Here is a 26,331-nt window from a genome sequence, read left to right on the forward strand (position 1 = left end):
TTGATCCTTTCCTGTGAGACCAGTATTAGTTTGCGATACACCACTGCAGGTTCAATCTATCCCTTTAACATACACATTGACGATGATACACTGAAATTACATCGGAATTAAATACAAAAGGCACAATGGCATCTTAACTGCAAAAGGAGTGAGACTTCTTAGAGTATAAGCTTTGATAATTTCCTTGAGACCAGTATTAGTTCCGATACACCACTGCAGGTTCAATGTATTCCTTTTACATACACATTGACGATGAAACACTGAAATTACATCGGAATTAAATACAAAAGGCACAATGCCGCCTTAAGTGCAAGAAGGGTGAGACTTCTTAGAGTCTTTGCTTTGATCCTTTCCTATGAGCCCAGTTATAGATTCCGATACACCACCACTGCAGGTTCAATGTATTCCTTGGACCTTCACATTAACGATGAAACACAGAAATCAAGTCGGAATTAAATACAAAAGGCACAATGCCACCTTAAGTACAAGAATAGAGACTCTTCTTACAGTCGGTGTTTTGATCCTTTCCTGTGAGACCAGTATTAGCTTGCGATACACCACTGCAGGTTCAATGTATTCGTTTTACACACACATTGACGATGAAACACTGAAATTACATCGGAATTAAATACAAAAGGCACAATGCCACCTTAAGTGCAAAAGGAGTGAGACTTCTTAGTGTATGTGCTTTGATCCTTTCCTATGAGACCAGTATTAGTTTCCGATACACCACTGCAGGTTCAGTGTATTCCGTTTACATACACATTGTCGATGAAACACTGAAATTACATCGGAATTAAATACAAAAGGCACAATGCCACCTTAACTGCAAAAGGAGTGAGACTTCTTAGAGTATGTGCTTTGATCCTTTCTTATGAGACCAGTATTAGTTTCCGATACACCACTGCAGGTTCAATGTATTCCTTTTACATACACATTGACGATGAAACTCTGAAATTACATCGGAATTAAATACAAAAGGCACAATGCCACCTTAACTGCAAAAGGAGTGAGTCTTCTTAGAGTATGTGCTTTGATCCTTTCCTATGAGACCAGTATTAGTGTCCGAATACACCACTGCAGGTTCAATGTATTCCTTTTACATACACATTGACGATAAAACACTGAAATTACATCGGAATTAAATACAAAAGGCACAATGCCACCTTAACTGCAAAAGGAGGTAGGCTTCTTAGAGTATGTGCTTTGATCCTTTCCTATGAGACCAGTATTAGTTTCCAATACACCACTGCAGGTTCAATGTATTCATTTTACATACACATTGACGATGAAACACTGAAATTACATCGGAGTTAAATACAAAAGGCACAATGCCACCTTAACTGCAAAAGGAGTGAGACTTCTTAGAGTATGTGCTTTGATCCTTTCCTATGAGACCAGTATTAGTTTCCGATACACCACTGCAGGGTCAATGTATTCCTTTTACATACACATTGACGATGAAACACTGAAATTACATTGGAATTTAATACAAAAGGCATAATGCCCACCTTAACTGCAAAAGGAGTGAGACTTCTTAGGGTATGTGCTTTGATCCTTTCCTATGAGACCAGTATTAGTTTCCGATACACCACTGCAGGTTCAATGTATTCCATTTACATACACATTGACGATGAAACACTGAAATTACATCGGAATTAAATACAAAAGGCACAATGCCACCTTAACTGCAAAAGGAGTGAGGCTTCTTAGAGTATGTGCTTTGATCCTTTCCTATGAGACCAGTATTAGTTTCCAATACACCACTGCAGGGTCAATGTATTCATTTTACATACACATTGACGATGAAACACTGAAATTACATCGGAATTAAATACAAAAGGCACAATGCCACCTTAACTACAAAAGGAGTGAGACTTCTTAGAGTATGTGCTTTGATCCTTTCCTATGAGACCAGCATTAGTTTGCGATACACCACTGCAGTTTCAATGTATTCCTTCTACATACACATTGACGATGAAACACTGAAATTACATCGGAATTAAATACAAAAGGCACAATGCCACCTTAAGTGCATAAGGAGTGAGACTTCTTAGAGTATGTGCTTTGATCCTTTCCTATGAGTCCAGTTATAGTTTCTGATACACCACCGCAGGTTCAATGTATTCCTTGGACCTTCCCGTTAACGATGAAACACAGAATACAAGTCGGAATTAAATACAAAAGGCACAATGCCGACTTAAGTACAAGAATAGAGACTCTTCTTACAGTCGGTGTTTTGATCCTTTCCTGTGAGACCAGTATTTGTTTGCGATACTCCACTGCAGGTTCAATGTATTCCTTTTACATACACATTGACGATGAAACACTGAAATTACATCGGAATTAAATACAAAAGGCACAACGCCACCTTAAGTGCAAAAAAAGTGAGATATCTTAGAGTATGTGCTTTGATCCTTTCCTATGAGACCAGTTTTAGTTTCCGATACACCACTGCAGGTTCAGTGTATACCTTTTACATACACATTGACGATGAAACACTGAAATTACATCGGAATTAAATACAAAAGGCACAATGCCACCTTAACTGCAAAAGGAGTGAGACTTCTTAGAGTATGTGCTTTGATCCTTTCCTATGAGACCAGTATTAGTTTCCGATACACCACTGCTGGGTCAATGTATTCCTTTTACATACACATTGACGATGAAACACTGAAATTACATCGGAATTAAATACAAAAGGCACAATGCCACCTTAACTGCAAAAGGAGTGAGACTTCATAGAGTATGTGCTTTGATCCTTTCCTATGAGACCAGTATTAGTTTCCGATACACCACTGCAGGTTCAATGTATTCCATTTACATACACATTGACGATGAAACACTGAAATTACATCGGAATTAAATACAAGAGGCACAATGCCGCCTTATGTGCAAGAAGAGTGAGACTTCTTAGAGTCTTTGCTTTGACCCTTTCCTATGAGAACAGTTATAGTTTCCGATACACCACTGCAGGTACAATGTATTCCTTGGACCATCACATTAACGATGAAACACAGAAATCAAGTCGGAATTAAATACAAAAGGCACAATGCCGCCTTAAGTACAAGAATAGAGACTCTTCTTACAGTCGGTGTTTTGATCCTTTCCTGTGAGACCAGTATTAGTTTGCATTACACCATTGCAGGTTGAATGTATTCCTTTTACATACACATTCACGATGAATCACTGAAATTACATCGGAATTAAATACAAAAGGCACAATGCCACCTTAAGTGCAAAAGGAGTGAAACTTCTTAGTGTATGTGCTTTGATCCTTTCCTATGAGACCAGTATTAGAATCCGATACACCACTGCAGGTTCAATGTATTCCTTTTACATACACATTGACGATGGAACACTGAAATTACATCGGAATTAAATACAAAAGGCACAATGCCACCTTAAGTGCAAAAGGAGTGAGACTTCTTAGAGTATGTGCTTTGATCCTTTCCTATGAGACCAGTATTAGTGTCCGAATACACCACTGCAGGTTCAATGTATTCCTTTTACATACACCTTGACGATGAAACACTGAAATTACATCGGAATTAAATACAAAAGGCACAATGCCACCTTAACTGCAAAAGGAGTGAGGCTTCTTAGAGTATGTGCTTTGATCCTTTCCTATGAGACCAGTATTAGCTTCCAATACACCACTGCAGGTTCAATGTATTCATTTTACATACACATTGACGATGAAACACTGAAATTACATCGGAATTAAATACAAAAGGCACAATGCCACCTTAACTGCAAAAGGAGTGAGACTTCTTAGAGTATGTGCTTTGATCCTTTCCTATGAGACCAATTATTAGTTTCCGATACACCACTGCAGGTGCAATGTATTCCTTTTACATACACATTGACGATGAAATACTGAAGTTACATCGGAATTAAATACAAATGGCACAATGCCGCCTTAAGTGCAAGAAGAGTGAGACTTCTTAGAGCCTTTGCTTTGATCCTTTCCTATGAGACCAGTTATAGTTTCCGATACACCACTGAAGGTTCAATGTATTCCTTGGACCTTCATATTAACGATGAAACACAGAAATCAAGTCGGAATTAAATACAAAAGGCACAATGCCGACTTAAGTACAAGAATAGAGACTCTTCTTACAGTCGGTGTTTTGATCCTTTCCTGTGAGACCAGTATTAGTTTGCGATACACCACTGCAGCTTCAATGTATTCCTTTTACATACACATTGACGATGAAACACTGAAATTAGATCGGAATAAAATACATAAGGCACAATGCCACCTTAAGTGCAAAAGGATTGAGACTTCTTAGAGTATGTGCTTTGATACTTTCCTATGAGAACAGTATTAGTTTCCGATACACCACTGCAGGTTCAATGTATTCCTTTTACATACACATTGACGATGAAACACTGAAATTACATCGGAATTAAATACAAAAGGCACAATGCCGCCTTAAGTGCAAGAAGAGTGAGACTTCTTAGAGTCTTTGCTTTGATCCTTTCCAATGAGACCAGTATTAGTTTCCGATACACCACTGCAGGTTCAATGTATTCCTTTTACATACACATTGACGATGAAACACTGAAATTACATCGGAATTAAATACAAAAGGCACAATGCCACCTTAACTGCAAAAGGAGTGAGACTACTTAGAGTATGTGCTTTGATCCTTTCCTATGAGACCAGTATTAGTTTCCGATACAGCACTGCAGGTTCAATGTATTCCTTTTACATACACATTGACGATGAAACAGTTAAATTACATCGGAATTAAATACAAAAGGCACAATGCCAGTTTAAGGGCAAAAGGAGTGAGACTTCTTTGAGTATGTGCTTTAATCCTTTCCTATGAGACCAGTATTAGTTTCCAAATACACCACTGCAGGTTCAATGTATTCCTTTTACATACACATGGACGATGAAACACTGAAATTACATCGGAATTAAATACAAAAGGCACAATGCCACCTTGACTGCAAAAGGAGTGAGGCTTCTTAGAGTATGTGCTTTGATCCTTTCCTATGAGACCAGTATTAGTTTCCGATACACCACTGCAGGTTCAATGTATTCCTTTTACATACACATTGACGATGAAACACTGAAATTCCATCGGAATTAAATACAAAAGGCACAATGCCGCCTTAAGTGCAAGAAGAGTGAGACTTCTTAGAGTCTTTGCTTTGATCCTTTCCTATGAGACCAGTTATAGTTTCCGATACACCACTGCTGGTTCAATGTATTCCTTGGACCTTCACATTGTCGATGAAACACAGAAATCGCATCGGAATTAAATACAAAAAGCACAAAGCCGCCTTAAGTACAAGAATAGAGACTCTTCTTACAGTCGGTGCTTTGATCCTTTCCTGTGACACCAGAATTAGTGTCCGATACGCCACTGCAGGTTCAATGTATTATTTGGACATTCACATTGACGATGAAACGCTTAAATTACATCGGCATTAAATACAAAAGGCACAATGCCGCCTTAAGTGCAAGAAGAGTCAGACTTCTTAGAGTCTGTGCTTTGATCCTTTCCCATGATACCAGTATTAGTTTCCGATGCACCACTGCAGATTCAATGTATTCCATTTGCATACACATTGACGATGAAACACTGGAATCACATCAGAATTATTTACAAAAGGCAGAATGCCGCCTTAAGTGCAAGAAGATTGAGACTTAATAGGGGCTGTGCTTTGATCCTTTCCTGTGAGACCAGTTTTAGTTTCCGATACACCACTGCAGGTTCAATGTATTCCCTGGACCTTCACATTGACGTTGAAACACAGTAAACGCATAGGGATTAAATACAAAAGGCACAACGCCGTCTTAAGTACAAGATTAGAGACCCTTCTTACAGTCGGTGCTTTGTTCCTATCCTCTGAGACCAGTATTAGTTTCCGATACACCACTGCAGGTTCAATGTATTCCTTGGACAGTCACATTGACGATGAACCACTGAAATTACATAGGAATTAAATACAAAAGGCACAATTCCGCCTTAAGTGCAAGAAGAGTGAGACTTCTTAGAGTCTGTGCTTTGATCCTTTCCTAAGAGGCCAGTATTAGTTTCCGATACACCACTGCAGGTTCAATATATTCCTTGGACCTTCACATTGACGATGAAACACAGATATCGCGTAGGCATTAAATACAAAAGGCACAATGCCGCCTTAAGTACAAGAATAGTGACTCTTCTTACAGTCGGTGCTTTGATCCTTTCCTGTGCGACCAGTATTAGTTTCCGATACACCACTGCAGGTTCTATGTATTCCTTGGACATTCACATTGGCGATGAAACACAGAAATTACATCGGAATTAAATACAAAAGTCACAATGCCACCTTAAGTGCAAAAGTAGTGAGACTTCTTAGAGTCTGTGCAAAAATCCTTTCCAATGAGACCAGTATTAGCTTCCGATACACCACTGCAGGTTCAATGTATTCCTTTTACATACACATTGACGATGAAACACTGAAATTACATCGGAATTAAATACAAAAGGCACAATGCCACCTTAAGTACAAAAGGAGTGAGACTTCTTAGAGTCTGTGTTTTGATCCTTTCCTATGAGCCCAGTATTAGTTTCCGATACACCACTGCAGGTTCAATGTATTCCTTTTACATACACATTGACGATGAAACACTGAAATTACATCGAAATTAAATACAAAGGGCGCAATTCCACCTTAAGTGCGATAGGTGTGACACTTCTTAGAGTCTGTCCTTTGATCCTTTCCTATGAGACCAGTATTAGTTTCCGATACACCACTGCAGGCTCAATGTATTCCTCTTACATACACATTGACGATGAAACACTGAAATTACATCGGATTTAAATACAAAAGGCACAATGCCAACTTAACTGCAAAAGGAGTGAGACTTCTTAGAGTGTGTGCTTTGATCCTTTCGTATGAGACCAGTATTAGTTTCCGATACACCACTGCAAGTTCAATGTATTCCTTTTACATACACATTGACGATGAAACACTGAAATTACATCGGAATTAAATACAAAAGGCACAATGCCGCCTTAAGTGCAAGAAGAGTGAGACTTCTTAGAGTCTTTGCTTTGATCCTTTTCTATGAGGCCAGTTATAGTTTCCGATACACCACTCCAGGTTCAATGTATTCCTTGGACCTTCACATTAACGATGAAACACAGAAATCAAGTCGGAATTATGTACAAAAGGCACAATGCCACCTTAAGTACAAGAATAGAGACTCTTCTTACAGTCGGTGATTTGATCCTTTCCTGTGAGAACAGTATTAATTTCCGATACACCACTGCAGGTTCTATGTATTCCTTGCACATTCACATTGACGAGGAAACACAGAAATCGCATAGGATTAAATACAAAAGGCACAATGCCGATTTAAGTATAAGAATAGGGACTCTTCTTACAGTGGGTGCTTTGATCCTTTCCTGTGAGACCAGTATTAGTTACCGATACACCACTGCAGGTTCATTGTATTCCTTGGACCTTCACATTGACGATGAAACACAGAAATCGCATCGGAATTAGATACAAAAACCACAATGCCGCCTTAAGTACAAGAATAGAGACCTTTCTACACAGTCGGTGCTTTGATCCTTTCCTGACTTCTCAGTCTCTGTGGTTTGATCCTTTCCTATGAGACCAGTATTAGTTTCCGGTACACCACTCCACGTTCTCTGTATTCCTTGGACATTGACATTGACGACAAAACACAGAAATCGCATCGGAATGAAATACAAAAGGAACAATGCTGCCTTAAGTACAAGAATAAAGACTCTTCTGACAGTCGGTGCTTTGATCCTTTCCTATGAGACCAGTATTAATTTCTGATACACCACTGCAGGTTCAATGTATTCCTTTTACATACACATTGACGATGAAACACTGAAATTACATAGGAATTAAATACAAACGGAACAATGCCGCCTTAAGTGCAAGAAGAGTGAGACTTCTTAGAGTCTGTGACTTGATCCATTCCTGTTAGACCAGTATTACTTTCCGATACACCACTGCAGGTTCAATGTATTCCTTGGATCTTCACATTAACGATTAAACACAGAAATCGCGTCGGAATTAAATACAAAAGGCACAATGCCGCCTTAAGTACAAGAATAGAGACACTTCTTACAGTCGGTGCTTTGATCCTTTCCTGGGAGATCAGTATTAGTTTCAGAAACACCACTGCAGTTTCTATGTATTCCTTGGTCATTCACATTGACGATGAAATACTGAAATTACATCGGAATTAAATACAAAAGTCACAATGCCACATTAAGTGCAAAAGGAGTGAGACTTCTTAGAGTCTGTGCTTTGATCCTTTCCTATGAGACCAGTTCTAGCTTCCGATACACCACTGCAGGTTCAATGTATTCCTTTTACATGCACATTGACGATGAAATACTGAGATTACATCGGAATTAAATACAAAGGGCACAATGCTACCTTAAGTGCGAAAGGAGTGAGACTTCTTACAGTCTGTCCTTTGATCCTTTCCTACGAGACCAGTATTAGTTTCCGATACACCACTGCAAGTTCAATGTATTCCTTTTACATACACATTGACGATGAAACACTGATATTACATCGGAATTAAATACAAAAGGCACAATGCCGCCTTAAGTGCAAAAGAGTGTGATTTCCTAGAGTCTGTGCATTGATCCTTTCCTGTGAGACCAGTATTAGTTTCCGATACACCGCTGCAGGATCAATGTATTCCTTGGACCTTCACATTGACGATGAAACACAGAAATCGCATCGGAATTAAATACAAAAGGAACAACGCCCCCTTAAGTACAAGAATTGTGACTCTTCTTACAGTCGGTGCTTTGATCCTTTCCTGTGAGACCGGTATTAGTTTCCTATACACCACTGCTGGTTCTATGTATTCCTTGGACATTCACATTGACGATGAAATACTGAAATTACATCGGAGTTAAATACAAAATTCACAATGCCGCCATAAGTGCAAGAAGAATGAGACTTCTTAGGGTCTGTGCTTTGATCCTTTCCTGTGAGACCAGTGTTAGTTTCCGATTCTCCACTGCAGGTCCAATGTATTCCTTAGACCTTCACATTGACGATGAAACACTGAAATTACATCGGAATTAAATACAAAATGCACAATGCCACCTTAAGTAGAAGAATAGAGACTCTTCTTACAGTCGGTGCGTTGATCCTTTCCTGTGAGACCAGTATTTGTTTCCGATACGACACTGCAGGTTCAGTGTGTTCCTTGGACCTTCACATTGACGATGAAACACAGAAATCGCATCGGAATTAAATACAAAGGGCACTATGCCGCCTTAAGTACAAGAATAAAGACAATTCTCAAAGTCGGTGCGTTGCGCATTCCCTGTGGGACCAGTATTAGTTTCTGATACACCACTGCAGGTTCAATGTATTCTTTGGACCTTCACATTGACGATGAAACACAGAAATCGCATCGCAATTAAATACAAAAGGCACAATGCCACCTTAAGTACAAGAATAGAGACTCTTCTTCCAGTCGGTGCTTTGATCTTTTGCTGTGACACCAGTATTAGTTTCCGATACAACACTGCAGGTTCAATGTATTATTTGGACATTCACATTGACGATGAAACACTGAAATTACAACGGAATTAAATACAAAAGGCACAATGCCGCTTTAAATGCAAAAAGATTGAGACTTCTTAGAGTCTGTGCTTTGATCCTTTCCTATGAGACCAGTATTAGTTTCCGATACACCACCACAGGTTCAATCTATTCCTTTTACATACACATTGACGATGAAACACTGAAATTACGTCGGAATTAAATACAAAGGGCACAATGCAGCCTAAAATGCAAAAAGAGTAAGACTTCTTAGAGTCTGTGCTTTGATCCTTCCCTATGAGACCAGTATTAGTTTCCGATACACCACTGCAGATTCAATGTATTCCATTTGCATACACATTGACGATGAAACACTGAAATTACATCAGAATTAATTACAAAAGGCAGAATGCCGCATTAAGTGCAAAAAGATTGAGACTTCATAGGGTCAGTGCTTTGATCCTTTCCTGTAAGACCAGTTTTAGTTTCCGATACACCACTGCAGGTTCAATGTATTCCTTGGACCTTCACATTGACGTTGAAACACAGTAAACGCATAGGGATTAAATACAAAAGGCACAACGCCGTCTTAAGTACAAGATTAGAGACTCTTCTTACAGTCGGTGCTTTGTTCCTATCCTCTGAGACCAGTATTAGTTTCCGATACACCACTGCAGGTTCAAAGTATTCCTTGGACATTCACATTGACGATGAAAAACTGAAATTACATAGGAATTAAATACAATAGGCTCAATTCCGCCTTAAGTGCAGGAAGAGTGAGACTTCTTAGAGTCTGTGCTTTGATCCTTTCCTAAGAGACCAGTATTAGTTTCCGATACACCACTGCAGGTTCAATGTATTCCTTGGACCTTCACATTGACGATGAAACACAGAAATCGCGTCGGAATTAAATACAAAAGGCACATTGCCGCCTTATGTACAAGAATAGAGACTCTTCTAACAGTCGGTGTTTTGATCCTTTCCTGTGAGACCAGTATTAGTGTCCGATACACCACTGCATTTTCAATGTATTCCTTGGACATTCACATTGACGATGAAACACTGAAATTACATCGGAAATAATTACAAGAGGCACAATGCCGCCTTAAGTGCAAGAAGAGTGAGAATTCTTAGAGTCTGTGCTTTGATTCCTTCCTATGAGGCCAGTATTAGTTTCCGATACACCACTGCAGGTTCAATATATTCCTTGGACCTTCACATTGACGATGAAACACAGATATCGCAGAGGAATTAAATACAAAAGGCACAATGCCGCCTTAAGTACAAGAATAGTGACTCTTCTTACAGTCGGTGCTTTGATCCTTTCCTGTGCGACCAGTATTAGTTTCCGATACACCACTGCAGGTTCTATGTATTCCTTGGACATTCACATTGGCGATGAAACACAGAAATTACATCGGAATTAAATACAAAAGTCACAATGCCACCTTAAGTGCAAAAGGAGTGAGACTTCTTAGAGTCTGTGCGTAAATCCTTTCCAATGAGACCAGTATTAGCTTCCGATACACCACTGCAGGTTCAATGTATTCCTTTTACATACACATTGACGATGAAACACTGAAATTACATCGGAATTAAATACAAAAGGCACAATGCCACCTTAAGTACAAAAGGAGTGAGACTTCTTAGAGTCAGTGTTTTGATCCTTTCCTGTGAGACCAATATTAGTTTCCGATACACCACTGCAGGTTCTATGTATTCCTTGGACATTCACATTGACGATGAAATACTGAAATTACATCGGAGTTAATTACAAAAGGCACAATGCCGCCTTAAGTGCAAGAAGAGTGAGACTTCTTAGTGTCTGTGCTTTGATCCTCTCCTGTGAGACCAGTTTTAGTTTCCGATACTCCACTGCAGGTCCAATGTATTCCTTAGACCTTCACATTGACGATGGATCACTGAAATTAATTCGGAATTAAATACAAAATGCACAATGCCACCTAAAGTGCTAGTAGAGTGAGACTTCTTAGAGTGTATGATTTTATCCTTTCCTGTGAGACCAGTATTAGTTTGCGATACACCACTGCAGGTTCAATGTATTCCTTTTACCTACACATTGACGATGAAACACTGAAATTACATCGGAATTAAATACAAAAGGCACAATGCTGCCTTAAATGCAAGAAGAGTGAGACTTCTTAGAGTCTGTGCTTTGATCCTCTCCTATGAGACCAGTATTGGTTTCCAATACACCACTGCAGGTTCAATGTATTCCTTTTACATACACATTGACGATGAAACACTGATATTACATCGGAAATGAATACAATAAGCACAATGCCGACTTAAATGCAAGAAGAGTGAGACTTCTTAGAGTCTGTGCTTTGATCCTTTCCAATGAGACCAGTATTAGTTTCCGATATTACACTGCATGTTCAATGTATTCCTTTTACATACACATTGACGATGAAACACTGAAACTACATCGGAATTAAATACAAAAGGCACAATGCCGCCTTAAATGCAAGAAGAGTGAGACTTCCTACAGTCTGTGCTTTGATCCTTTCCTATGAGACCAGTATTAGCTTCCGATACACCACAGCAGGTTCAATGTATTCCTTTTACATACACATTGACGATGAAACACTGAAATTACCTCGGAATTATTTACAAAAGGCCCAATGCCGCCTTAAGTGCAAGAAGATTGAGACTTCATAGGGTCTGTGCTTTGATCCTTTCCTGTGAGACCACTTATAGTATCCGATACACCACTGCAGGTTCAATGTATTCCGTGGATCCTCACATTGACGTTGAAACACAGTAAACGCATCGGGATTAAATATAAAAGGCACAACGCCACCTTAAGTACAAGAATAGAAACTCTTATTACAATCGGTGCATTGATCCTTTCCTGTGAGACCAGTATTAGTATCCGATACACCACTGCAGGTTCAATGTATTCCTTGGACATTCACATTGACGATGAACCACTGAAATTACATTCGAATTAAATACAAAAGGCAAAATGCCGCCTTAAGTGCAAGATGAGTGAGACTTCTTAGAGTCTGTGCTTTGATCCTTTCCTAAGAGACCAGTATTAGTTTCCGATACACCGCTGCAGGTTCAATGTATTCCTTAGACCTTCACACTGACGATGAAACACAGATATCGCATCGGAATTAAATACAAAATGCACATGGCCGCCTTAAGTACAAGAATAGAGACTCTTCTAACAGTTGGTGTTTTGATCCTTTCCTGTGAGACCAGTATTAGCTTCCGATACACCACTGCAGGTTCAATGTATTCCTTGGACATTCACATTGACGATGAAACACTGAAATTACATCGGAATGAAATACAAAGGCACAATGCCGCCTTAAGTGCAAGAAGAGTGAGAATTCTTAGAGTCTGTGTTTGATCCTTTACTATGAAGCCAGTATTAGTTTCCGATACACCACTGCAGGTTCAATGTATTCCTTGGACCTTCACATTGACGATGAAACACAGAAATCGCATAGGAATTAAATACAAAAGACACAATGCCGCCTTAAGTACCAGAATAGAGACATTTCTTACAGTCGGTGCTTTGAGCATTCCTTCTGAGAGCAGTATAGGTTTCCGATACACCACTGCAGGTTCTAAGTATTCCTTGGACATTCACATTGACGATGAATCACTGAAATTACATCGGAATTAAATACAAAACTCACAATGCCGCCTTAAGTGCAAGAAGAGTGAGACTTCTTAGAGTCTGTGCCTTGATCCTTTCCTGTGCGACCAGTATTTGTTTCCGATACACCACTGCAGGTTCAATGTATTCCTTGGACATACACATTGACGATGAAACACTGAAATTACCTCGGAATTAAATACAAAATGCGCAATGCCGCCTTAAGTGCAAGCAGAGCGAGACTTTTTAGAGTCTGTGCTTTGATCCTTTCCTGTGAGACCAGTATTAGTTTCCGATACACCACTGCATTTTCAATGTATTCCTTGGACCTTCACATTGACGATGAAACTCAGAAATCGCATCGGAATTAAACACAAAAGGCACAATGCCGCCATAAGTACAAGAATTGAGACTCTTCTTAGAGTCTGTGCTTTGATCCTTTCCTGTGAGACCAGTATTAGTTTCCGATACACCACTGCAGGTTCAATGTATTCCTTGGACATACACATTGACGATGAAACACTGAAATTACATCGGAATTAAATGCAAAAGGCACAATGCCGCCTTAAGTGCAAGAAGAGTGAGACTTCTTACAGTCTCTGCTTTGATCGTTTCCTGTGAGACCAGTGTTGGTTTCTAATACACCACTGCAGGTTCAATGTATGCTTTGGAACCTCACATTGACGATGAAACACAGAAATCGCATCGGAATTAAATACAAAAGGCACAATGCCGCCTTAAGTACAAGAATAGAGACTCTACTTACAGTCGGTGCTTTGAGCATTCCCTGTGAGACCAGTATTAGTTTCCAATACTCCACTGCAGGATCAATATAAACCTCGGACCTTCACATTGACGATTAAACAGGGAAATCGCATCGGAATTAAATACAAAAGGCTCAATGCCGCCCTAAGTACAAGAATAGAGACTCTTCTCACAGTCTGTGCTTTGAGCATACCCTGTGAGATCAGTATTAGTTTCCGATACACCACTATAGGTTCAAAGTACTCCTTGAACCTTCACATTGACGATGAAACACAGAAATCGCATTGCAATTAAATACAAAAGGCACAATGCCGACTTAAGTACAAGAATAGATTCTTACTGTCGTTGCTTCGAGCATTCCCTGTGAGACCAGTATAAGTTTCCGATACACCACTGCAGGTTCAATATAATCCTTGGACCTGCATATTGACAATGATACACAGAAATAGCATCGGAATTAAATACAAAAGGCACAATGCCGCCTTAAGTACAGGAATTGAGTCTCTTTTTACAGTCGGTGCTTTGCGCATTCCCTGTGAGACCAGTATAAGTTTCCGATACACCACTGCAGGTTCAATGTATTCCTTGGACATACACATTAACGATGAAACACTGAAATGGCATCGGAATTAAATACAAAAGGCACAATGCCGCCTTAAGTACATGAATAGGGAGTCTTCTTACAGTCGGTGCTTTGAGCATTCCCTGTCAGACCAGTATTAGTTTCCGGTACACCACTGCAGGTTCAATGTATTCCTTGGACCTTCACACTGACGATGAAACACAGAAATCGCATCGGAATTAAATACAAAATGCACATGGCCGCCTTAAGTACAAGAATAGAGACTCTTCTAACAGTTGGTGTTTTGATCCTTTCCTGTGAGACCAGTATTAGCTTCCGATACACCACTGCAGGTTCAATGTATTCCTTGGACATTCACATTGACGATGAAACACTGAAATTACATCGGAATGAAATACAAAAGGCACAATGCCGCCTTATGTGCAAGAAGAGTGAGAATTCTTAGAGTCTGTGTTTGATCCTTTCCTATGAAGCCAGTATTAGTTTCCGATACACCACTGCAGGTTCAATGTATTCCTTGGACCTTCACATTGACGATGAAACACAGAAATCGCATAGGAATTAAATACAAAAGACACAATGCCGCCTTAAGTACCAGAATAGAGACATTTCTTACAGTCGGTGCTTTGAGCATTCCTTCTGAGAGCAGTATAAGTTTCCGATACACCACTGCAGGTTCTAAGTATTCCTTGGACATTCACATTGACGATGAAACACTGAAATTACATCGGAATTAAATACAAAAGGCACAATGCCGCCTTAAGTGCAAGAAGAGTGAGACTTCTTAGAGTCTGTGCCTTGATCCTTTCCTGTGCGACCAGTATTAGTTTCCAATACACCACTGCAGGTTCAATGTATTCCTTGGACATACACATTGACGATGCAACACTGAAATTACTTCGGAATTAAATACAAAATGCGCAATGCCGCCTTAAGTGCAAGCATAGCGAGACCTTTTAGAGTCTGTGCTTTGATCCTTTCCTGTGAGACCAGTATTAGTTTCCGATACACCACTGCAGTTTCAATGTATTCCTTGGACATACACATTGACGATGAAACACTGAAATTACATCGGAATTAAATGCAAAAGGCACAATGCCGCCTTAAGTGCAAGAAGAGTGAGACTTCTTACAGTCTCTGCTTTGATCGTTTCCTGTGAGACCAGTGTTGGTTTCTAATACACCACTGCAGGTTCAATGTATGCTTTGGAACCTCACATTGACGGTGAAACACAGAAATCGCATCGGAATTAAATACAAAAGGCACAATGCCGCCTTAAGTACAAGAATAGAGACTCTACTTACAGTCGGTGCTTTGAGCATTCCCTGTCAGCCCAGTATTAGTTTCCGATACACCACTGCAGGTTCATTGTATTACTTGGCCCTCCTCATTAACGATGAAACACTGAAATTGCATCGGTGTTCTATACAAAAGGCACTATGCCGCCATAAGTACAAGAATAGAGGATCTTCTTACAGTCTGTGCTTTGAGCATTCCCTGTGAGACCAGTATTAGTTTTCGATACACCACTGCAGGTTCAAAGAATTCCTTGGGCCTTCACATTGACGATGAAACACAGAAATCGCATAGCAATTAAATACAAAAGGCACAATGCCGCCTTAAGTACAAGAATAGATTCGTACAGTCGGTGCTTTGAGCATTCCCTGTGAGACCAGTATTAGTTTCCAATACTCCACTGCAGGATCAATATAAACCTCGGACCTTCACATTGACGATTCAACAGAGAAATTGCATCGGAATTAAATACAAAAGGCTCAATGCCGCCTTAAGTACAAGAATAGAGACTCTTCTCACAGTCTGTGCTTTGAGCATACCCTGTGAGATCAGTATTAGTTTCCGATACACCACTGTAGGTTCAAAGTATTCCTTGAACCTTCACATTGACGATGAAACACAGAAATCGCATTGCAATTAAATACGAAAAGGCACAATGGCGACTTAAGTACAAGAATAGATTCTTACTGTCGTTGCTACGAGCATTCCCTGTGAGACCAGTATTAGTTTCCGATACACCACTGCAGGTTCAATATAATCCTTGGACCTGCATATTGACAATGATACACAGAAGTAGCATCGGAATTAAATACAAAAGGCACAATGCCGCCTTAAGTACAGGAATTGAGTCTCTTTTTACAGTCGGTGCTTTGAGCTTTCCCTGTGAGACCAGTATAAGTTTCCGATACACCACTGCAGGTTCAAAGTATTTCTTAGACATTCACATATACGATGAAACACAGAAATCGCATCGGAATAAAGTACAAAAGGCACAATGCCGCCTTAAGTACAAGAATAGAGACTCTTCTAACAGTCCATGCTTTGAGCATTCCCTGTGAGACCAGCATTAGTTTCCGATACATCACTGCAGGTTCAATGTAATCCTTGGATCTTCACATTGACGATGAAACACAGAAATCGCATCGGAATTAGATACAAAAGGCACAATGCCGCCTTAAGTACAAGAATAGAGACTCTTCTTATAGTCGGTGCCTTGTCCCTTACCTGTGAGACCAGTATTAGTTTCCGATACACCACTGCAGGTTCAATGTATTATTTGGACATTCACATTGACATGAAACACTAAAATTATATCGGAATTAAATACAAAAGGCACAATGACGCATTAAATGCAAAAAGAGTGAGACTTCTTAGAGTCTGTGCTTTGATCCTTTCCTATGAGACCACTATTAGTTTCCGATACACCACTGCAGGTTCAATGTATTCCTTTTACGTACACATAGGCGATGAAACACTGAATTTACATCGGAATTCAATACAAAAGGCACAATGCAGCCTAAAATGCAAGAAGAGTGAGACTTCTTAATGTCTGTGCTTTGATCCTTTCCTATGAGACCAGTATTAGTTTCCGATACACCACTGCAGGTTCAATTTATTCCTTTTACATACACATTGACGATGAAACACTGAAATTACATCGGAATTAATTACAAAATGCACAATGCCGCCCTAAGTGCAAGAAGAGTGAGACTTCGTAGAGTCTGTGGTTTGATCCATTCTTGTGAGACCAGTATTAGTTTCCGATACACCACTGCAGGTTCAATGTATTCCTTGGCACAATGCCGCCTCAAGTACAAGAATAGAGACTCTTCTTACAGTCGGAGCTTTGAGCATTCCCTGTCAGACCAGTATTAGTTTCCGATACACCACTGCAGGTACAATTTATTCCTTGTACTTTCACATTGTCGATGAAACAATGAAATTACATCGGAATTATATACAAAAGGTACAATGCCGCCTTATGTGCAAGAAGAGTGAGCCTTCTTAGAGTCTGTGCTTTGATCCTATCCTATGAGGCCAGTATTAGTTTCCGATACACCACTGCTGGTTCAATGTATTCCTTGCACCTTCACATTGACGATGAAACACAGAAATCGCATCGCAATTAAATACAAAAGGCACAATGCCGCCTTAAGTACAAGAATAGTTTCGTTCAGTCGGTGCTTTGAGCATTCCCTGTGAGACCAGTATTAGTTTCCAATACACCACTGCAGGATCAATATAATCCTCGGACCTTCACATTGACGATTAAACACAGAAATCGCATCGGAATTAAATACCAAAGGCACAATGCCGCCTTAAGTACAAGAATAGAGACTCTTCAACAGTCTGTGATTTGATCCTTCCCTGTGAGACCAGTATTAGTTTCCGATACACCACTGAAGGTTCAATGTATTCCTTGGACCTTCACATTGGCGATGATACACAGAAATCGCATTGGAATTAAATACAAAATGCACAATGGCGCCTTAAGTACAAGATTAGAGACTCTTCTTACAGTCGCCGCTTTGAGCATTCCTGTGAGACCAGTATTAGTTTCCGATACACCACTGCAGGTTCAATGTATTCCTTGGACATACACATTGACGATGAAACACTGACATTACATCGGATTTAAATACAAAAGGCACAATGCCGCCTTAAGTACAAGAATTAAGACTCTTCTTACAGTCGGTGCTTTGAGCATTCCCTGTGAGACCAGTATTAGTTTCCGATACACCACTGCAGGTTCATTGTATTCCTTGGACTTTCACATTGACGATGAAACACAGAAATCGCATCGGAATTAAATACAAAAGGCACAATGCCGCCTTAAGTACAAGAATATCGACTCTACTTACAGTCGGTGCTTTGAGCATTCCCTGTCAGACCAGAATTAGTTTCCTAACACCACTGCAGGTTCAATGTATTCCATGGAGCTTTACATTGACGATGAAACACCGAAATCGCATCGGAAGTAAATACAAAAGGCACAATGCCGCCTTAAGTACAAGAATAGGGACTCTTCTTACAGTTGGTGCTTTGAGCATTCCCTGTCAGACCTGTATTAGTTTCCGGTACACCACTGCAGGTTCAATGTGTTCCTTGGACATACACATTAACGATGAAACACTGAAATCGCATCGGAATTAAGTACAAAAAGCACAATGCCGCCTTAAGTACAAGAATAGGGACACTTCTTACAGTCGGTGCTTTGAGCATTCGCTGTCAGCCAGTATTAGTTTCCGATACACAACTGCAGGTTCAATGTATTCCTTGGACCATCACATTGACGATGAAACACTGAAATTACATCGGAATTAAATACAATGGGCACAATGCCGCCTTACGTGCAAGAAGAGTGAGACTTCTTGGAGTCTGTGCTTTGAACCTTTCCTGTGAGACCAGTATTAGTTTCCGATACACCACTGAAGGTTCAATGTATTCCTTGGACATACACATTGACGATGAAACACTGACATTACATCGGAATTAAATACAAAAGGCACAATGCCGCCTGAAGTGCAAGAAGAGTGAGTCTTCTTAGAGTCTGTGCTTTGATACTTTCCTGTGATAACAGTATTAGTTTCCGATACACCACTGCAGGTTCAACGTATTACTTGGACCTTCACATTGACGATGAAACACAGAAATCGCATCGCAATTAAATACAAAAGGCACAATGCCACCTTAAGTACAAGAATAGATTCTTACAGTCGGTGCTTTGAGCATTCCCTGTGAGACCAGTATTAGTTTCCGATACACCACTGCAGGTTCAATGTAATCCTTGGACCTTCACTTTGACGATGAAACACAGAAATCGCATCGTAATTAAATACAAAAGACACAATGCTGCCTTAAGTACAAGAATAGAGACTCTTCTTACAGTCGGTGCTTTGAGCATTCCCTGTGAGACCAGTATTAGTTTCCGATACACCACTGCAGGTTCAATGTAATCCTTGGACCTTCACTTTGACGATGAAACACAGAAATCGCATCGTAATTAAATACAAAAGACACAATGCTGCCTTAAGTACAAGAATAGAGACTCTTCTTACAGTCGGTGCTTTGAGCTTTCCCTGTGAGACCAGTATTAGTTTCCGATACACCACTGCATGTTCAATGTATTCCTTCGACATTCACACTGACAATGAAACACTGAAATCGCATCGGAATTAAATACCAAAGGCACAATGCCGCCTTAAGTACAACATTAGGGACTCTTCTTACAGTCGGTGCTTTCAGCATCCCCTGTCAGACCAGTATTAGTTTCCGATACACCGCTGCAGGTTCAATGTATTCCTTGGACCATCACATTGACGATGAAACACAGCAATCGCATCGGAATTTCCTACAAAAGGCACCATGCCGCCTTAAGTACAGGAATATAGACTCTACTTACAATCGGTGCTTTGAGCATTCCCTGTGAGACCACTATTAGTTTCCGATACACCACTACACGTTCAATGCATTCCTTGGACCTTCACATTGACGACGACACACAGAAATCGCATCGGAATTAAATTCAAAAGGCACAATGCCGCCTGAAGTACAAGAATAGAGACTCTTCTTACAGTCGGCGATTTGAGCATTCTCTGTCAGACCAGTATTAGTTTCCGATACACCACTGCAGGTTCAATGTATTCCTTGGACCTTCACATTGACGATGAAACACCGAAATCGCATCGGAAGTAAATACAAAAGGCACAATGCCGCCTTAAGTACAAGAATAGGGACTCTTCTTACAGTCGGTGCTTTGAGCATTCCCTGTGAGACCAGTATTAGTTTCCGATACACCACTGCAGGTTCAATATAATCCTTGGACCTTCACATTGTCAATGAAACACAGAAATCGCATCGGAATTAAATACAAAAGGCACAATGCCGCCTTTAGTACAAGAATAGAGACTCTTCTTACAGTCGGTGCTTTGAGCATTCCCTGTGAGACCAGTATTTGTTTCCGGTACACCACTACATGTTCAATGTATTCCTTGGACATACACATTAACGATGAAACACTGAAATCGCAACGGAATTAAATACAAAAGGCACAATGCCGAATTAAGTACAAGAATAGCGACACTTCTCACAGTCGGTACTTTGAGCATTCGCTGTCAGACCAGTATTAGTTTCCGATACACAACTGCAGGTTCAATGTATTCCTTGGACCATCACATTGACGATGAAACACTGAAATTACATCGGATTAAATACAAAAGGCACAATGCCGAATTACGTGCAAGAAGAGTGAGACTTCTTCGAGTCTGTGCTTTGAACCTTTCCTGTGAGACCAGTATTAGTTTCCGATACACCACTGGAGGTTCAATTTATTCCTTGGACATTCACATTGATGATGAAACTCAGAAATCGCATCGGAATTTAACAGAAAAGGCACAATGCCGCCTTAAGTACAAGAATAGAGACTCTTCTTACAGTCGGTGTTTTGAGCATTCCCTGTGAGACCAGTATTAGTTTCCGATACACCACTGCAGGTTCAATGTATTCCTTGGACATAGACGTTGACGATGAAACACTCACATTACATCGCAATTAAATACAAAAGGCACAATGCCGCCTTAAGTACAAGAATAGATTCTTACAGTCGGTGTTTTGTGCATTCCCTGTGAGACCAGTATTAGTTTCCGATACACCACTGCAGGTTCAATGTAATCCTTGGACCTTCACATTGACGATGAAGCACAGAAATCGCATCGTAATTAAATACAAGAGGCACAATGCTGCCTTAAGTACAAGAATAGAGACTTATATTACAGTCGGTGCTTTGAGCATTCCCTGTGAGACCAGTATTAGTTTCCGATACACCACTGCAGGTTCAATGTATTCCTTCGACACACACATTGACGATGAAACACTGAAATCGCATCGGAATTAAATACCAAAGGCACAATGCCGCCTTAAGTACAACATTAGGGACTCTTCTTACAGTCGGTGCTTTGAGCATTCCCTGTCAGACCAGTGTTAGTTTCCGATACACCACTGCAGGTTCAATATAATCCTTGGACCTTCACATTGACAATGAAACACAGAAATCGCATCGGAATTAAATACATAAGGCACAATGCCGCCTTAAGTATAAGAATAGAGACTCTACTTACAGTCGGAGCTTTGAGCATTCCCTGTGAGACCATAAATTGCATCTGAATTAAATACAGAAGGCACAATGCCGACTTAAGTACATGAAGACTGACTCTTCTTACTGTCTATGTTTTGAAAATTCCTGTGAAACCAGTTTTAGATTCCGATACTTAACTTCAGGTTTACTGTATCCCTTGGACCTTCTTATTGACGATGAAACACGGAAATTGCATCGGAATTAAATACCAAAGGCACAGTGCCGACTTAACTACAAGATGTCAGACTCTTCTTAGATTCTATGATTTGAGCCTTTCCTGTGAGAACAGTTTTAGATTCCGATTCTTCACTTCAGGTTTACTGTATCCCTTGGACCTTCTTGTGGACGATGAAACACAGAAATTGCATCGGAATTAAATACAAAAGGCACAATGCTGACTTAAGTACAAGAAGACTGTCTCTTCTTACTGTCTATGCTTTGAACCTTTACTGTGACACCAGATTTAGATTCCGATGCTTCACTTCAGGTTTACTGTATCCCTTGGACCTTCTTATTGACGATGTCACACCGAAATTGCATCGGAATTAAATACAAAAGGCACAATGACGACTTAAGTACAAGATGACTGACTGTTCTTACATTTTATGATTTGAGCCTTTCCTCTGAGACCAGTTTTATATATCGGTGCTTCACTTCAGGTTTACTGTATCCCCCGGACCTTCTCTTTGACGGTGAAACACAGAAATTGCATCGGAAATAAATGCAAAAAGCACAATGCCGACATAGGTACAAGAAGACTGACTCTTCTTACATTCTATGATTTGAACCTTTTCTGTGAGACAGGTTCCAGATTCCGATGCTTCACTTCAGGTGTAGTGTATCCCTTGGACCTTCTTGTTGACGATGATACACACAAATTGCATCGGAATTAAATACAAAAGGCACAATGCCGACGTAAGTACAGGAGGACTGACTCTACTTACATTCTAATAATTGAGCCTCTCCTGTCAGACCAGTTTTAGATATCGATGCTTTACTGCAGGTTTACTGTATCCCTTCGTCCTTGTTTTTGACGATAAAACACAGAAATTGCAACGGAATTAAATACAAAAGGCACAATGCCAACTTAAGTACAAGAACACTGACTCTTCTTACCGTCAATGTTTTGAACCTTTCCGGTGAGACCACTTTTAGATTCCGATGCTTAACCTCAGGTTTACTTTATCCCTTGGACCTTCTTATTGATGATGAAACACAGAAATTGCATCTTAATTAAATACAAAAGGCACAATGCCGACTTAACTACAAGAAGACTGACTCCTCTTACTGTCTATGTTTTGAACCTTTCCTGTGAGAACAGTTTTAGATTCCGATGCTTCACTTCAGGTTTACTGTATCCCTTGGACCTTCTTATTGACGATGAAGCACAGAAATTACATCGAACTTAACTACAAAAGGCACAATGCCGACATAAATACAAGAAGGCTGACTCTTCTTACTGTCTATGTTTTGAACCTTTACTGTGAGACGAGTTAAAGATTCCGATGCTTCACTTCAGATTTACTGTATCCCTTGGACCTTCTTACTGACGATGAAACACAGAAATTGCATCGGAAATAAATACAAAAGGCACAATGCCGATTAAGTAAAAGAGGACTGACTCCTCTTACAGTCTATGTTTTGAACCTTTCCTGTGTGACCAGTTTCAGATTCCGATGCTTCGCTTCAGGTGTACTGTGTCCCTTGGACCGTCTTATTGACGATGAAACACTGAAATTCCATCGGAATTAACTACAAAAGGCACAATGCCGACATAAATACAAGAAGACTGACTCTTCTTACTGTCTATGTTTCGAACCTTTCCTGTGAGACCAGTTTCAGATTCTGATGCTTTACTTCAGGTTTACTAATCCCTTGGACCTTCTTATTGACGATGAAACACAGAAATTGCATCGGAATTAAATACAAAAGGCACAAAGCCGAATTAAGTACAAGAATCCTGAGTCTTCTTATTGTCTTTGCTTTGAGCCTTTCCTGTGAGACCAGTTTTAGATTCAGATGCTTCATTAGAGGTTTACTGTATCCCTTTGACCTTCTTGTTGATGATGAAACACAGAAATTCCATTGTAATGATGTACAAAATGCACAATGTCTTACTTAAGTACAAGAAGACTGACTCTTCTTAGATTCTATGATTTGAGCCTTTCCTGTGAGACCAGTTTTAGATTCCGATGCTTCCCTTCAGTATTACTGTTTCCCTTAACCCTTCTTAGTGACGATGAAACGCATAATTTGCATCGGAATTAAATACAAAAGGCACAATGCAGACTTAAGTACAAGAAGACTGACTCTTCTTACTGTCTATGCTTTGAACCTTTCCTGTGACACCAGTTTTAGATTCCGATATTTCACTTCAGGTTTACTGTATCCCTTGGACCTTCTTATTGACGATGTCACACCGAAATTGCATCGGAATTAAATACAAAAGGCACAATGACGACTTAAGTACAAGATGACTGACTGTTCTTACATTCTATGATTTGAGGCTTTCCTCTGAGACCAGTTTTAGATATCGGTGCTTCACTTCAGGTTTACTGTATCCCTCGGACCTTCTCTTTGACGGTGAAACACAGAAATTGCATCGGAAACAAATGCAAAAAGCACAATGCCGACTTAAGTACAAGAAGACTAACTCTTCTTACATTCTATGATTTGAACCTTTTCTGTGAGACAGGTTCCAGATTCCGATGCTTCACTTCAGGTTTACTGTATCCCTTGGACCTTCTTATTGACGATGAAGCACAGAAATTGCATCGGAATTAACTACAAAAGGCACAATGCCGACATAAATGCAAGAAGGCTGACTCTTCTTACTGTCCATGTTTTGAACCTTTCCTTTGAGACCAGTTTTAGATTCCGCTGCTTCACTTCTGGTTTACTGTATCCCTTGGACCTTCTTACTGACGATGAAACACAGAAATTGCATCGGAAATAAATACAAAAGGCACAATGCCGATTAAGTACAAGAGGACTGACTCTTCTTACATTCTATGATTTGAACTTCTCCTGTAATACCAGTTTTAGAATCCGATGCCTCACTTCAGGTTTGCTGTATCCCTTAGACCTTCTTACTGGCAATGAAACACAGAAATTGCATCGGAAATAACTACAATAGGCACAATGCCGACTTAAATACAAAAAGACTGACTCTTCTTACTGTATATGTTTTGAACCTTTCCTGTGAGGCCAGATTTTGATTACGATGCCTTACTTCAGGTTTACTGTTTCCCTTTTACCTTCTTATTGACGATGAAACACAGAAATTGCATCGGAATTAAATACAAAAGGCACAAAGCCGAATTACGTACAAGAAGTCTGACTCTTCTTATTGGCTATGTTTGAGCCTTTCCTGTGAGACCAGTTTTAGATTCCGATGCTTCATTACTGGTTTAGTGAATGCCTTGGACCTTCTTGTTGATAATGAAACACAGAAATTCCACTGTAGTTAAGTACAGAAGGCACAATGTCTTCCTTAAGTAGAAGAAGACTAACTCTTCTTAGATTCTATGATTTGAGGTTTTCCTAAGAGACCAGTTTTATATTCCGATGCTTCTCTTCAGGTTTACTGTTTCCCTTGGACCTTCTTATTGACGATGAAACGCATAAATTGCATCGGAATTAAATACAGAAGGCACAATGCCGACTTAAGTACATGAAGACTTACTCTTCTTACTGTCTATGTTTTGAACCTTTCCTGTGAAACCAGTTTTAGATTCCGATACTTCACTTCAGGTTTGCTGTATCCCTTGGACCTTCTTATTGACGATGAAACATAGAAATTGCATCGGAATTAGATGCAAAAGGCACAGTGCCGACTTCAGTACAAGAAGCCTGACTATTCTTACTGTCTATGTTTTGAACCTTTCCTGTGAGACCAGTTTTAGATTCCGATGCTTCACGTCAGGTTCACTGTATCCCTTGGACCTTCGTATTGACGTTGAAACATAGAAATTGCATCGGAATTAAATACAAAACGCACAATGCCGACTTACGTACAAGAAGTCTGACTCTTCTTACTGTCTATGTTTTTAGCCGTTCCTGTGAGACCAGTTTTAGATTCCGATTCTTCACTTGAGGTTTACTGTATCCCTTGGGCCTTCTTATTGACGATGACACACCGAAATTGCATCGGAATTAAATACAAATGCACAATGATGACTTAAGTACAAGATGACTGACTCTTCTTACATTCTATGACTTGAGCCTTTTCTCTGAGACCACTTTTAGATATCGATGCATCACTTCGAGTTTACTGTATCCTTCGGACCTTGTCTTTGAGGATCAAACACAGAAATTGCATCGTAATTAAATGCAAAAAGCACATTGCCGACTTAAGTACGA

Source organism: Schistocerca americana, unplaced genomic scaffold (assembly GCF_021461395.2).
Source record: "Schistocerca americana isolate TAMUIC-IGC-003095 unplaced genomic scaffold, iqSchAmer2.1 HiC_scaffold_13, whole genome shotgun sequence".
NCBI classification, from domain to species: Eukaryota; Metazoa; Arthropoda; class Insecta; order Orthoptera; family Acrididae; genus Schistocerca; species Schistocerca americana.